At 44.1% G+C, this 13637-nt stretch overlaps 1 long non-coding RNA gene across 1 annotated transcript; it reads right to left on the reverse strand.

The window, feature by feature from the left end:
- Positions 1–633: 633 nt before the first annotated feature.
- LOC142775851 (uncharacterized) lies at positions 634–12678 on the reverse strand. Its single transcript, XR_012887076.1, has 2 exons — positions 11932–12678; positions 634–822 (listed from the first exon to the last, which is right to left on the reverse strand). It is a non-coding gene; the product is annotated as an uncharacterized LOC142775851 (long non-coding RNA).
- Between the last annotated feature and the right edge of the window lie 959 nt (positions 12679–13637).

Here is a 13637-nt window from a genome sequence, read left to right on the forward strand (position 1 = left end):
TGTTTTTTAGTGAGCCCTAGGTGGAAGCAGTTCATACGGAGTTCCCCACTGCGGCAGCCTTGATAATAAAATTGTGGTTTTAGTGCGTAAACTCTCACAACTAAATTGAATTAAATTAGTTTTACAAAATATACCCAAGTGTGGGATCACGTGAACTCTGAATGTGCTATTCGAAAAGTTAGGGATCTTGTGACCTTCCAAACGAGTGAACTAGAAACGAACCCAAACAAGTGAACGTTTGTGCAAATGACTTTGAGAACAGTAATCATATAAATAGCCCAAAGTACTGCAGCTTCATAATGAAGGCGCGGCTTTAGAAGAGCATTTTCAACCGTCGAATTCATCTGACCCCCAGCTCGCACGAGGTTGAACTGTTTCTCTGTCTTCAGAATAAGCATCCGCAACGAATGTGCCCCGGCTAGCGTTTGTTTGTCTTTTATGTGGCGGCAAACAACCGCCGGTCCTTGTTTTCTCCTTCCTTATCGTTCCAATTTATCATCTCTGCGGTCGGTCATAACTCAAAGGCGTGGCGGTTGCTATTTCCAGTGCTGGCAAGCCGCACAGCCTTTTTTGCTCAATGGCTACCACGAAACGGGTTTTGCTGTCCTCCTCTTAAATAAACAAAGACACATGTGAGCTGGCATAGATTTTATTTTGCTGTCAAATTGACATTCCGGCTGACAGGAACGACGTGGAAATAATTGCCGAAGATAAGCACCATGCCATCATGTTAGCGGTCAGTGCTCGTGGCAGTGTGAGCGCTGAAGTCGAATTGACGTGTCGCACAGTTATGAAGACAATTCAGACTGGATTGCCATAGCGCTGTAATAAAAAGAAATAAATGAAAAACTGGACACCCTACGCATCACAGGCATCAAACGTAGTGCACGAAACAGGGAATGAGTTCTAGTTTTCGAACGAAGCGTGACATGCACCGCAAGAACAACAATTGCAGTGGCTCCGCAGATTAATGTGATTATGTGCGCGGTCCTTGCTTATGATGGGAAGGAAACAAAAGGAAGAACAATGTATTAGCCGCTCAGTAAAAATAACTATTTTAACGTGATCTTATCTGCCACAAGTTTTTAGGAAGTTGTACCACTTGTACATGAACTATAGCGAAGACAGCTATTAGGAAAGCGTGGCAAAGCTGCATGAAAGACTGATGAAAGCGAGGTGCACAGCATACACCAGCGCTCACTGTGCCATGCATTTCTCGTACATTTATTGCTTTATTACTTTTTTGCTAGGTATCACCCATGAAATGAATTCAAGCGAGATGACAGCATGACAATGAGGACTATACATATGATGCGAGTCGTATAAGTTAAAAATATGCAACAATCTCGTCTTCGCGTGATATATATGTGGAAATAAACAATTATATCTATTCAAGCTCGCTATTTTTAGCCGTCGCAAAAAAACAGTGCAAACGATACATCAATGATTTTTTAACGTTGGCTATATACATTTCCACAGCTATTCGTTAATCTAATACTTATTTTTGGGCGCTTATGATAATTCCATTTCTTCCCTTCTATAGTTTTATTGTTGTTTTTTAAGTAAAGTAAAAAAGGCAGATGTTGATGCGAATATGAAAGCTTGAAGAGAGGACAAATTCTTCAACGAGGGTTGTCCCGGGAGCCGGCAATTCGACAAGCAGACTTGTCTTGCAGCCTTAAAAAGCTCACTCGTCGAAACGTCAGCTCCAGGGACATCCCGTGTTCACAATTTTTATATGCTCAGGTGATTTCACAATTATAAAAAAGATTCTTGAAGTAATAATTAGGTAAAAACATCAGAACCGGAAAGAAAAAAGAAAACAGAAAGCTTCCGGAGAATAAATGTGTTTTTCTTGCTTCTCAATGGATAAAAAAAGTACAGAAAATAGTTTTTGATATTAGTCCCATGAAGCCGAGTTCACTTACATAAATTGCTCAAAAACTAGACCCATTTTCTTTTGTGAGTATTCACATTTAGGCGGCATAATATTTGATGTTCGTAATTTGTGCCTAAATGTGTCACACAGCACAGAACGCCCCTTTTATACGGTTTAAAATTTCATTTTTACCTCAAGGGCGAAACAACAAACACTATCGCCACAAATCGGAACGTTATGCTACGTAAGACCAGCAGCTTACTTTTTTGGATCACATCTCGTGTAAGCTTACAAAATGAGGTTTAAAAGTATACGGCCGCTCCAAGGAGTGAAGCAGTTTTTGTGCTGTCTGTTCACTCGACGCGAAGTAACCGTTAATAGCACCGCATGTATAAGATCCGTTTACTGGAGAACTATTCCCGTGGTGTCCACTTTGTGCTTGAGCTGACGAGCAGTGCGCCATCTGTTTTCGGTCTTTCTTCCGCAACATCATTTTGACGCCACGCCGCTTTCATAACTCTGGACACAAATGAGAAAGACGGAATGCGTTTCGCCACTACAAATGCTGTCCCCAGAGATCCGCTTTTGGACGCACATCTATGAGGCCTTGAATTAGGCTTAACGCGGCCACCCGCCCAATGCCCCTGGAAGGTTGATACGCATTCCCTGCATCGCTCTTCAAACATCTCAACTCGTTCATACGCACGTTCAGACTTGGCAAGTTTGTTTAATAGTCCTGTTATTCTACACTTCATCCGCTTAGTTTTTTTTTGTGCTCGGAACGGGCTGGCAGGATCGGTGTGCCTGCGTCATGTGAAGAGTGCCATGACGTCACGAGTAACCCTTTTTTGTTTGCGTAACTGAACGTGCTGCGCCGAAGTGCCCATCTCCACGAATTGGACACCGCGAGAATCGTGCCCTTGATGTCTGTCGAGACAGCCCACGTGCCGGCTCTCGCGACCGCACCCTTGGGATTAAAGTTTGCTAGTTACTGCTCAAGTGACAACCCTCTACCCTTGCGCCTCTTCCTACCGACGAAAGGCGAGCGGAAAATTTCTCTTCTGCTTAAGGAGCCATTGATGGCAGAGCTCGCAAGTGGGGCGATGTTATCTAATTCGTCTTTCGTGCGACGGAAGTGGCTGGTTCGTTGCGTCTCTGCTGCAGTCACGTAAATTGAAGCACATACATGCTTTTTACTCCTGCGTAGAACATACGGTGTGCGGGGCGATGTTATGGATTTGGAATTCATACGCAAGATGATGGCGATGGTAAAAACCCACCGAAAGTATCATATAATTGATATCACATTGAAATGACGTGGAGGACGGTCCTTGTAGGTTCTCATTTCTACTAATCTCCAGAGTGAGAAAAACAGTTGAAAAAAAAAGCGAAAACCGGGTCTAAACGCGATGTTAGAACAAAAGGATTCAGAGCAGAGAAACAGATTGAATTCCATGCATACGTGGAGATGCGCACAAGAACTCAGTTTACATGAATAAATTGATCCACCTCGTAAGACTTCGCTCTAAAGCAAAATAAGTTTTCAAAAATTCTGCGTAGCCAGCTGGTCGCAGTCTTCTTCTAGGGAACTTCGATTTTTTCAGCACATGTTGCTAAAATGAACTTGAGAGAGACTACTTAGAATTGTATGCGTCATTTTCGATTAAGTAATCTAGCATGCGTTCCTTGCGCAGCGTCTGTTTTTGGTAAGCAGATGGATGACTATGCTTTCATTTAACGCTGTGCTATCAATTATCTTTCAATGTGTAGCATTGATTGATTGATTGATTGATTGATTAGTATGTAGGGTTTAACGTCCAAAAACTACCATATAGTAATACATTAAACGCCGCAGCGAAGGGCTCCGGAAATTTCGACTACCTGGGGTTCTTTAACGTGTACCAAAATCTGAGCACACGGGCCTACAGCATTTTCACCTCCATCGAAAATGCAGCCGCCGCAGCCGGGATTTGATCCCGCGACCTGCGGGATCAAATCCCGGCTCATCAAAATCTAGACCACCGTGGATCAAAAAACTAAACCACAGTAGCGGGGCTCAATGGGTAGCATTGGGTTGACGGCTAGATGTACGAGAAGGCGTGGCGGCCTTCTATAGCTCAACAGCTTATTAACTAAACTGCGGCTGGAACATCTATTGGGAAGTAGCCTCTGTGGCTATGTATGCATGAATACAGTTTTTCGTTAAAAAAACTGAATTACGTTTTGAAGAAATCGGAAACCCAGGCTAGACCATTTGGAGAAGGTACCTGAAGCCAAAATGGCCATAATGTGAGAATGTAAATGTTTGATTCATCATACGCATCCACGCTGGGGTTTCCATGGGATACTTCGTAAATGTAATGTACATCTAAACTCATCGAATTGTTTCCTATTGACATTGAGTTGCTTAAGAAATTCCACTTACAGGTCAGCTGTCTTTATATAGAAACACAGTCTCATTATTTATACTTATGTTATGGCCGTTGCGGGACCTATAGCGTTAAAAGCAAGCGTAATCATCTGCAAACCAAGAATACTGTTAAGCAGTGCGTATGAGCAACGCCACCTCTATTTTAACAATGCGAACCAGATGCACCCGGTCTAGCTGTTGAGCACCCTCTCCTCTAGCTCTTTCCCGCTCTCTTCCGCCACCTAGCCTTCGGGTGTGCTTTGCGGTCATGGGGGAGAGTAGCCTAAGGTCCATAGCTGAAACAAGTTTCCAAGGTAGCACCTTTCCCTTTCCTCCTCGCTTATGTTCCTAGAGCGCCCGCCCCCTACAGAGTTCAAAAATTTCATGAAAAAGCGAATGTTTGGGTTCAGTTGCTACAGTGAATAGATGTAAGTGGAACAAAATAAAACAAAGTGAGTCGTAGAATAAACGGTTACTTTTATGAGCATAAATAGTATAATCCAAAAGCTAACGGGATGTGCGTTACTCTTTACGGGCAACGTTGTGCAGTTCTATATTTTACCCCACTGGCCATGGCATCTCGCATCGTACATTGCAGTTCGTCCAGTTATAACCAGTCTACTTCTCCGAATGTGTTTCGTTCGTTCTGTGACACAGTGAACGCGCTTCTTGCTGGATCTTGTCAGCGACCACAGGGCGGGACATTGTGACGAGTGATTACAGCCGGCTTGAGCACACGCAAGAAACAAACTATGGGCAGACTAGTACGAAAGCTTCACTAGCAGCACTGTGACGAAGGTTTTTTTTTTATTTGCCCATTTGGACAATCGTGATGCCAAGTGATTCTCGTGTGGTGTTCCTGCGGTGCCTGAAAAGGGAGAGTTCTACTGGTGAGGTGTCTCGAAGCAGCGCGTTTCGGCTCAAGTGTAAACTGGTCAAGCGAGAAACGTTTCTGAAGGTGTGTTGAGAACACCCTCCAGCGGCATGTATACGTGCATATGCATAAGTATTTATACTAACTGGCATGCACTAGGCACGCAATAGACGCCCACCTGGCGTCTCAATAAAAACCAACACACAAACTCGCTTCGCAAAACCGCGTCGACGTATGTCGACGGAGTTTCATGAAAGCACTCGCGGGAAATGTTTCATAGCTACATTTTATAGTGTGCTTCATCACGGCAAGCACGAGATAAGTTGAGAGTGAAACGGCTTTGTTGTTTTAAGGCAACGCAGCATTGTTGAAAAACGCGTATGTTGCATTGAACGAGCATCGCAAAACAATCTTGGTCGACTTGGCGCACACTGAAACGCTTCTCCTCTTCAGTTTGTTTCCTGCCTACAATTTCGTCTTTGGTCACGGCGAGAATTCAGCTGAAGCCATATGCGCATGCGTACTCGTTTAGAACCTTTTTCATAATAATAAATAACACCACCAGCCATTTGCAAGATCACGTGCAAGGAATACACCAATTACAAACGCGGATGGCAGAGAAAAGCAAGGGTAATCGAGAGAGTGAGGAGGATGGCTCGAGAGCAATGAGTGACGCTATCTTGGAAACTTGTTTCATCTAGGGGCCTTTGAGTAGCCCCTCATGGAGTGCCTCGTGACGGAAATCATATGAAGTAATTTTTTGTTCAGTTGTGTACAGATCCTTGGGGTGGCGTCTTGCATCCACGTGTTCACAATATTGGCAGTCACGCTGGCTCTGCGAAATGTACGGTGCTTTGAGATGTCGTCGTTGGTTGCGCTATGCGGGCAACCAAAGGGGAAGCGTCATTGCTACGTTTCTGCTAAAGCCCCAAGATCAAGGGGCTTTACTTTCTGTATGCGCTGCTCTGTGACGCGGCGGCGGCATTCTCTCGAACCAGAAAGAAGCAGCATGAACGAGTGAATCTGACAGACGTATGATATTGGGGTGGTAAACTGGTTTATCGCATCTTCGGGGGAAAGCACTCGGACGCACGTGTGACGCGAGCAGCGTGACCCCTCATATACCGCATCACGATCACTCCCTGAATTAAGGCGGACCGACGGCTCCCGTTGAGTAGCGCGCATTTGCACTGGCATTGAAATAAAGAAGGCGTTGGGATTAGTAATGATATGCCGCAAAGATTACCACTAGAGAAATATCGGTGTCCAGTTTTATACCTCTTCATGAGATATCCGGCCGTAGACGACCCTTGTGAAGCACAATCACTTTTCTTCGTACATGTGAAGTTTGGGCTTGTAATTACTGCGCTATAGTAACTGCGTATGTACCTCTTAAAGAAAAAATGTATCGGAACGCCATAGTGGCGTTTTCTGTGCAACTGCTGTTTTCTTGTGATGATTGGTGTCTCTATTCTCTTTCTGTTGTTGTTAAACACAGAGAAAGAGTACTGACACTACAGTTTGGTTTTTGGAATTGAGTCTACAATTATACCCGGGCAGAATGCCTTCATCATTGAGAACAAAAGAAAGGTAAATGTGCTAGTGGCAACATTAACTCATCGAAATGTATACGGGAATCAGAAGAAGAAGAAAAAGACACTCCTGGTGGCAAGAAGGCATCCAGAACAATTTTCTGAACCTTCTGAACCGTGTGCGAAATTTATAACCACGCACTTAATTTCTCTCCACTGGAAGTAACAGCGGCGCACTAACGATAGCGACACTCCTAACTTTTCCCAACGAAGGTAATTTTACAGACAAGCCGCGCATGCGTTACAATTAGCGTGGACTGCCGCTAACGTACAAAACAGAGCGCCATTTTACCTTTGCCTGCAGGGAACGACGAAAGGCTTCAGTTTTAATATTGCTTACTTCCCTTTTCGAGCCTGGAAACGATTATTGCGATACCGCCGCCCCCAATTCACATAGCCGAAATGAAGGCTACATCAAATGCGGACGCGAGTTGTACACCCTGTATGTAAGTGGCGCATGTTCTCACTAGAGAGGCACAGACGTGCTTGCTCTCACTGCATACGTGCCACCGTCTCGGACCAGTCCTCTTGTCGCTCTATAGGTAGCGTGGTACCTTGCGTTAAGTGCAATGAGGTCTCGCCGAAGAACGGTTGAATGATCAGTCCATATGTGTGTATTGTTGAGCTGACATATCAAAGTAATAGAGAACCCTAACGTTTCGCCTTTGGGAGTTCGCGATAACGATATTTCATTCCTATGCTCCAAACATTTTGTAGTGGCTGCCCGGCTTTAAACCCCGAACTTACTCTTTTAATCACATGTTGCAGTGATAATGTGGGGTACAAGCGCAGATTGCCAACATGTGGTTGAAATAACAAGCTCGGGGTTTATGGCCGGACAGCCACTACATAATGCATGCTCGCTACTGTGCCGATTCCATTAAGGCCACGTAGTGGGTGCGTAGCAAGTTCGAGAAAGTTTTTTTTTTTTTTTTTTTTATTCAAGTACCCTAAAGGCCTGGGTAGGCATTACATAGGGGAGTTGTAGCACAATAAAGCTGTTACAATTACAGTGTATAATTTGAATAACAAATACAAACGATTGATATGCACATACATATGTAGAGATATTATTACTTAACAGTACAGAGATGCTACGTGGAGGAATAAAGAAAGTACTACTTAAAAAAAAAAAAAAAAAAAAAAAAAAAGGACAACAAAACTCTAAGGAAAATTTTCGCAGTGTTCAAAACAACAAAAGGATGCAAAGAAAGGATAATTCACGTTCATTGAAATACCGCGTACAAGAACAACGACAACAAGTACAACAAAGCAGATATGCACAAGAACAATATTAACTTTCATTAAAATAACTTTTAAGTTTATTCATGAAATCTTCATGATTTTGGGAAGAAACGACGTCGGCAGGTAGCTTGTTCCAGTGATATATTGCGAGAAAGAGGGGGGATTTACTTAAGAAGTTTGTTCGAGCAAAAACGGGTTGTACTTTAAAGGGGTGATCCAGGCGCGGAAAGATACGATGGGCGGCCGTGATGTGGCGTACGCGGAACGATGATGATGAGTGATAAAGTTTGTGGAAATGAGATAGAAGTGCTATGATTATTCTATTCTCTAGGGTGCTTAGATTCAGAGATTTTTTTAGGTTAGTTATGCTTGATGTTCGTGAATAATCTTTGGTAATGAAGCGGGTTGCTTTATTTTGAATTGCTTCGAGTTTGTTGATGAGATAAGACTGGTGCGGGTTCCAAATAAAAGATGCATATTCTAGTTTTGCGCGAACCAACGTCGCATAGGCCAATAATTTAGTAGACTTGTTTGCCAAATAAAGGTTACGCCTGATAAAACCAAGAGTTTTGCATGCACTGCTACAGATTGCTTCGATGTGGTCACTCCATGAAATGTTAGAAGATAAATGAACTCCCAAGTATTTTATTGTATGCGCACGCGCGATGACTGAGTCATTTATCAAATAATGAGTAAGCTTAGGATTAGACACTCTAGTGAAGGCTACAGCCTTAGTTTTCGAAGTATTTATCTCCATTTGCCACTGTTCACACCAATCTGCAATTTTCGCAAGGTCAGATTGCAAAGCGTCACTATCAGAGGTGGTAGTTATTCGTCTATAAATTACGCAGTCATCTGCGAATAATCGAACTGTAGATGAAATGCTATTGCTGATGTCATTTACATACAATAGGAATAAAATAGGCCCCAATACAGAGCCCTGAGGCACCCCTGACTTGACCAGTGATCGTGAGGAAGAAAATTCATTGGCAGTTACAAATTGGTACCTGTCGGTTAAGAAATTCCTTATCCAATTCACAACCTGACTATGTATTTTAAAATAGCGAAGTTTTTGTGATAAACGGTTATGAGCTACCTTATCGAACGCCTTGGCGAAGTCGATAAATATGGCATCTATTTGCGATGAGTCATTAACAGCTTCGTAAATGTCAGAGACCAGCTCGAATAACTGCGTCTCGCAGGAGCGACCCTGTTGAAAGCCGTGCTGGTTGCTGAAAAGATGGTTGTGCTTTGTTAGGTACTTCATGATTGCCGAAGATATGATATGCTCTAATAATTTACATGGTATACTGGTCAGCGAGATTGGTCTGTAGTTGGTGACAGATGACGGGTCTCCGGATTTAAAAATTGGCACTATTTTAGAAACTTTCCATCCGTCAGGAACGCATCCTGACTGAATCGATTGCTGGAAAAGGCATGCAAAAATGGGAGAAATAACAGGTTTAGTTAACTTTAGCAGTTTAGGACAAATACCATCTGGACCAGGAGCAGAGCTGCTAGAAAGACGATCAATAGCAGCTTCGATTCCCTTTTCAGTGGTCACGATGTCCTCCATGATGGAGGTAACGGAGCCGAGGTGAATATTGTCGGTAATAGGAAGCTCACGAGAAAAAACAGAACAAAAGAAGGAATTGAACGCAGTAGCGACTTCAGAGGGCGGGAGGAACTCGTTGCCTTGCATTATCGATATGAAACATGAAGACGACGGCTTGGGGTTTATTACTTTCCAGAATTTTTTTGTGTTGACAGTTAACATGTTGGAGATGTCATGGTTGAAAAATTTGTCTTTTGCTGCCTCAATTTCGGTTTTGCATAACTGCGACTGTTCGCGATAAGCCTTCCAGGCATCGTCAGATTGCAAGGTTTTAGCTCTTGAATAAAAGCGCTTCTTCTTGTTAATGCATCGCTTCACGTGGGAGGTAAACCAAGCGCTCCCTGTAGACACAGATATGTGTATTTTTGGAATGTATTTTTCTTTGAGTTCGATTAGCTTGTGACAGACGATCATCCAGTTCTCATTGCTGTCGCGATGCTGCATGCCGTTGAAAAATTCTACGCAAAAGGACGAGAGTTCGCTATAGATCATTTCAACATCTGCACGTGCGTAATCATAAATTGTTTTCTTTTCATTCACGCTTTCTTTACGCGTTAACTTGAATTCACAATGGATGACATTATGGTCACTGATGCAGTCTAACACATTAACAGACATGTTTGACGGTTCGGTGGTAAGCACAAGATCCAAGATAGCATCCCCCCGTGTTGGCATAGAAACTATTTGGCTTAAACCGTAAGACGAAATCACGTCAAGAAAGTCCTTACATTCAGCTATCCTTGCGCCGCTATCGGCTGTGCCCGTCCGCCAGTTTATTCCAGGATAGTTAAAGTCGCCCGCGAGAATCACAGGAGAGCCAGGAAATCTGTCATATACGAGGCTCAATGATTCGTTTAGGCAATTAACGAAGGTTTCTTTTGAGTCAGGCGGACGGTAACAAACCCCAACGGCACAAGTTACACATGAAAGCTGGACCAATACCCACAAAATTTCAATACAGGAACCCGTATCAAGCAGACGCGCTTGAAGATCTTTTTTTACTGCAATCATAACACCACCTCCTCGTGTTTCCGTTCTGTCCTTTCGAAACAGGATAAAGTTTTTAGTAAAAGACAATTCATGGTTACACACGTCACTCGTCAGCCATGTTTCAGTTCCCACTATGATGTCTGCCGAGCAGGATTCGACAAACGCACAAAGGTGATCTTGTTTTCGAAAAATACTTCTAAAATTAGCTATAATAATAGATAGCTTTTTAACTTCGGTTTCAATGGGGCGTCATTCATAAATCGCGGGAGCGTCTTGTCTCGGGATGGGGACCACTTTATTGCTCGAGGAATCGACGGTGAAAATTACGTTGCCCATTATAAGCTTGTCAAACTGCAACTTATACTTCTCATTTTTCTGTCGCTTCGCACGCGCGAAATCACGAAGCGTTTTTCTAATTAGCTGCACACGAGGTGAAAAATCCTCCTCGATCCACACTCGCGGGGTTGCCAGGTCTTTCAGCTTGAACGCATTTTTCAGAATATTGCTTTTGTCCTTGAAGTTTAGGAATTTGACAACAACAGGTCGAGTGCGATCGGGTTTGCGTTGCCCGACCCGATGGGCTCGCTCAATTTCACCTGGTTGAATTCCCAAGTTTTCCGTGACGAATTCATGAATGAGTTTTTCTGTATCGCTCCATTTTTCAGCGGCTTGCTCAGGAACACCCTTGAACACGAGATTATTGCGCCTCATTCGATTGTTCAGGTCATCTACAACAAGGTTGGCTTGATGGGTCTGTTTTTGCTCAATGGTTTTCAACTGTTCCTGAGACTCTTGCACAACAGAGCCGACAGCCTTGACGCTTTCACTTAAGTTGTCAACGCTCTCAAGACGCTCCTCTATTTTGGAGAGCCGCCTTTTGAGGTCTGTTACAGTAGTGTGAATGTCTTTTAGCTTGTTCGTCACTTCCTTTTGAAAACGTTCATTTGAAGCAGTGAATTCCTTTACCAGTGCCACCACTTGGTCAACTTTGTCAGGACCTGGATTAAGCTCAACGTCGCCCGCACAAATGAGCAAATGAGCAAGCGAAAAAAACACAAGCACTAGGCGTCCACCCAGCAAGTGACGGCGACCTAATGAACACGGACGGAGCCACAAAAGATTACATGATCCCGTATTTTTTCTCGGCTGAGTGAAACAGCCGATGCGAGCGCGGTAAGTGCACAAATCAATACCCATACTTAGTCATACATAGACAGTGTGCAATTGGCAGTGTGCAATTGACAGTGTGCAATAGACAGTGTGCAATTGGGGGATATGCAGCCAGTTAGAAGTTCAGCAAGGGCAAGCAAGTAGCTACACACTCACCTAGAAAACAGCACGTTATTAGCTTGAGGCTTTGGCTGCAAATCCCCACTCGGTCGGCGTGAGCGATCCTTTTTACGGCGGGGCTGAACTGAGGGTGCTTGAAGCGATGAGCAGTCGAAGCGGTAAGCAATGGCAGCGCCGGTGTGGTGCTGATTGCCTCAGATGAAGTGGTGATTGCCAGTCACGGTGCAAGGTAAAGGGGGACGCCACGTGTCCGGTGGCAACTGCGTCCGGTGGCAACTGCGTCCGATGACCTAGAAAACAGCACGTTATTAGCTTGAGGCTTTGGCTGCAAATCCCCACTCGGTCGGCGTGAGCGATCCTTTTTACGGCGGGGCTGAACTGAGGGTGCTTGAAGCGATGAGCAGTCGAAGCGGTAAGCAATGGCAGCGCCGGTGTGGTGCTGATTGCCTCAGATGAAGTGGTGATTGCCAGTCACGGTGCAAGGTAAAGGGGGACGCCACGTGTCCGGTGGCAACTGCGTCCGGTGGCAACTGCGTCCGATGACCTAGAAAACAGCACGTTATTAGCTTGAGGCTTTGGCTGCAAATCCCCCAACTTTGGCTGCAAATCCCCCAAGTTTGATGCGCGAAGTGTTAGTATGCACTAGGAACTCCTATGTAACACAAGAAGATTACCTTGCTGAGCCATTGATCAGCTCTCGATTTTTACTAGCCAATCTACCATTTAGTATTCAGCTGTTACACTGTAATGATTTAACCTTCATAATTTCATATAACGATTACACCTCAGATATTCAACAAATTCTATTATTTCTCTCCTTCCCTCCTTTTCTTTACATTGTTCCAAATTAATTTCACCGTGAAAACAAAGTAATCCTATTCCCCTAGTCTAGAAAACCTAAAGGTATTGACTTGCATTAACCACCGGCTTCTTGGCCGATCCCCCTTAGTGGGTGAGAGCCACAAAAGAAACGATCAAGGAAGCAAGCAAGGAACAGAATGACGCTATGGCGTTGAACTCCTGATATGCGCACTCTCGGTGATTCTTTGCTTTCGCGTGGACTTCACGCAGAACATGACGATGCCACCGACGTTGTCATCCTCCGCATAAAGTCGAGAATCAACAGCATCGCCCCGCGCATTGTATGTTCTACGCGCAAGCAAAATCATGCATGTGATGGGTAAAAACGCGGCTGAAACAGAGATAACGTGACCCGGTGATCTCGGTCGCATGACGGGTACATGTAATAACAACACCTCGCATGTGAGGCCTGACGTTTATGGCACCCCAAACAAAGAGGAACACTGCCCTTCCCACCCCGTCTTTCGTTGGACGAAAGAGCATCGGTGGGAAGTGGCTGCATCGCTCGGGCAACAACTGAGAACTTCGCTCATATATGGGCGCAGTCGCGAGAACTGGTGCCAGCGCCTTCTCGACATACATAAGAGTGGGCTTGGGAACTTGCTGTGCCTCTTGACGCTTACTGCACGTTTAGAGGAATCTTTATTTATTTATTTGTTCATTTATGCATTTGTTTATTTTATTTATTTATTTATTTTATTTATCAAAATATTTATTTATTTGGACATTTTCACGAAATGCCCACACAAAATTGACAGCACGGAAGCCACATTGGTCTCAGGAGCGGCGGTATTTCCTTAAGCAAGCGTTTTTGATCAGCTATGCGGGGGCAGATTCACAAGAGTTAATTGCTAGCCTTACTTCGTATATATTTATTTTGT

This window comes from Rhipicephalus microplus, chromosome X, assembly GCF_043290135.1.
Source record: "Rhipicephalus microplus isolate Deutch F79 chromosome X, USDA_Rmic, whole genome shotgun sequence".
NCBI classification, from domain to species: Eukaryota; Metazoa; Arthropoda; class Arachnida; order Ixodida; family Ixodidae; genus Rhipicephalus; species Rhipicephalus microplus.